Here is a 3,259-nt window from a genome sequence, read left to right as displayed (position 1 = left end):
TTCCGCACCAAATTTGGGCTCTTCGAATATCAAGTAATGCCCTTCGGTTTGTGCAACGCACCTGCCGCCTTTCAGTACTTCATGAATGATGTTCTTCGGGAACTTATCGATGTTTTGTGTCATCGTTTATATTGACGACATCCTGGTGTATTCCTCCTCAGAATCTGATCACAGAAACCATGTTAGGGCAGTTCTTGAGAAATTGCGCCAGCACAAATTATTTGCCAAGCTCGAAAAATGCGTTTTTCATACCACAGAAGTGGAGTTTCTCGGATTCATCCTGACACCTCAAGGAATCCGAATGGACTCGCGGAAAGTGGACGCCATTCTCAAATGGCCATCTCCTAGCTCTGTGAAGGGAGTGCAAAGCATGCTTGGCTTTGCCAATTTCTATCGAAGGTTCATCCCGGAATTTTCTCGAACTGTTCAACCATCACAGCTCTCCTAAAGAAAAACAAACGGTTTGAATGGACTCTTGGAGCTGAACAAGCCCTTCAGGACCTGAAAACCAAATTCACCTCTGCACCTGTATTGAAGCACCCGCGCCCAGATCTCCCTTACATCGTGGAAACCGATGCATCCAGTTCGGCCATGGGAGCTGTCCTGTCGCAAAGAGACCCAGAAACTAACCAACTACACCCTGTAGCCTTTTGGTCCAGAAAATTCTCTCCACCTGAACTCAATTACGCAATTACCGTCAAAGAACTACTGGCTATTAAATCAGCTTTCAAGGCTTGGCGTCACTATTCTTCTCGGTGCAAGACACACCATCACCGTAATTACGGACCACAGAAATTTGCAGTATTTAAAAACGGCCAAAGCTCAATCTTCGCGACAACTCCGATGGGCTTTATTCTTTGCGGAATTTGATTTTGTAATTACCTATCGCCCTGGCTGCAAGAATGGTAAGGCAGATGCCTTATCCCGGATAGGCATGGAAGAACCCAATTCGAGTTTAGAACCTGTGCCAATCATACCGGAACAAAGAATTCTGGGCTTGACTTCATTGCAAACCATTCAGGACATCCAAGCTCAAGTAAAAGAGCTTTTTGACTCTTCTGCCTTACTGGAATGGAGTCAAAAGGGTCCTCACTACACCGTTAAGAATGATTTACCCTACTTCCAAGAGCGGTTATTTCTGCCAAGTAAAGAATTGCAGGAACTTGTCATTACCCGTCATCATGAATCATTAATGGAAGGACACCCCGGTATCGCGAAAACAGAAGAAAAGATCAAACGCCACTTCTGGTGGCCTTCTTGGAGAAAAGACATAAAGTCATTTGTGTTGTCTTGCGGAATCTGTGCCCAAAATAAGAGTCAAAAGAAAAGGCCAGCCGGCCTACTTCAACCTTTGGACATTCCACCAGCACCTTGGCACACCTTGTCAATGGACTTTATAACTGACCTACCACCTTGTGGTGGTTACAACACGATTCTCGTAATAGTGGATCTATTCTCCAAAAATGGCCCATTTTATCCCTTTAAAAGGATTGCCGTCAGCTTCCCACCTTGGCCAAGGAATTTATGGAAAATATAGTGCGGTTACATGGTTTCCCTTCCATATTAGTCTCAGACCGTGGAAGCCAATTTATCTCCCACTTTTGGAAGAAAATGTTGCCAACTAGCACAAATAGACGTGCGGTTATCCACCAGCCACCACCCCCAGACCGACGGACAAACCGAGAGAACCAATCAGACTCTCGAGCAATATCTGCGGTGCATGTTACACCAATCCGAGTTGAATTGGAAGGACATCCTTTGGATTGCAGAATATGCATACAACAATTCAGTGCATTCTGGAACCGGACAGACTCCTTTTTATACCCTGTATGGTCACCATCCTCGGACCTCTCGACCTAGATCCACCTCTGACCCTGGAGATGCCTGCAGTAAATCACCTACATTCCACAATAACCCAAGCCTTCAAAGAAGCTACAACCCACTTACAGCAAGCCAAGAAAAAGTATAAAGAAAACGCTGATTTGCACCGAAGTAAAACTCCTTACCAAGTAGGAGATCAGGTAATGGCTAGCAACTAAACATCTACCCCTCAAGGGTCAGCGAACTTTTAATCCCAGATTCATTGGGCCTTACCCCATCAAAGCTATTATCAACCCAGTGGCCTTTAAACTCGATTTACCATCCAACATGCGGATTCATCCCGTTTTTCACGCATCTCTTCTAAAACCAGTACAACCTGGAACCAGACTGTCTGAGCCCCCAGGCCCTGTCCAAATTGATGGAGAATTAGAATTCGAAGTGAAAGACATTTTAGATTCCAAGATAGTTAAGTCGAAAACTCTTCTATCTTGTTGATTGGAAAGGATATGGACCTCAGGAAAGATCTTGGGAACCCAGTAACTATGTTCACGCACCACGATTAATTCAAAGATTCCATCGAAGATTCCCGCACAAACCAAAACCCCCGGAGGAAAAGACCTTGGGAGGGGCCTTGAGGGGGGGTACTGTCATGATGCCTACCTCTAAGGAGCCAGGCCGGGTCAGCAACCCCAGAGGCAGACATCATTTTCCCCAGGGAAGTCTCAGCGGGCCCAAGTCGGGGCCCTTTGGACTCAGTCCTGGTGCCTTAGGCGCCAGGCTCATAGCGGACCCCAGTCCTGGCGCCTTAGGCGCCAGGCTCATAGAAGAGGATATGTGTTTAAGTGCTTGGGTGCACACTTACCTGATGCAGACCTTGCTGCTTCATCCAGGCCCTCTTGAGGCCTGAATGGGGACTACTTAACCTGTAGGACTACTTCACCACCCGGGTGTGGTCGGGGAAGGATACATACCTGATTGGTGGAAGGATACATACCAGGAACTTCTTCCAAGGCTATTTAAACCCACCCGAACAGCCACACATGCTTCGCGTTGTTCTGCACCTAGCAGCTGGACGCTCACCGTGTCAGCTCCTGCATCCTGACTTCAGCCACGCCTGCCAGCACCCTGGAACACCTGCAAGGGGAGAAAGGAAGAGAATAGGAGAAGAAAAGCCCTTACCTGCTAAATCTGCATCCCGGAGTCATTTCTCCAACGGCCCTGAAAAGGAAGACATCATTTTAAAGGCATTTCGTTTTCAATCGCTGCAGCGCTGCATTTTACTCACCTTTGCAAGGCGCTTCCATCTTCAGCAGCGATCTTCCGGATTCAGCTACGCCCCGGCGCCTAGAGGAAAAAAGACAAGAACAAAGGTGAGAGGGAGAAAAGGAATATAGGAAAGCTCAGTTTCCTTTTAAGTCTTACCTGTTTGGATTATTCC

Source organism: Ambystoma mexicanum, chromosome 2p (genome assembly GCF_040938575.1).
Source record: "Ambystoma mexicanum isolate Mex_15411 chromosome 2p, UKY_AmexF1_1, whole genome shotgun sequence".
NCBI lineage: Eukaryota > Metazoa > Chordata > Amphibia > Caudata > Ambystomatidae > Ambystoma > Ambystoma mexicanum.
The sequence above is the reverse complement of the archived record's forward strand: the minus strand, read 5'-3'. Positions refer to the sequence as shown.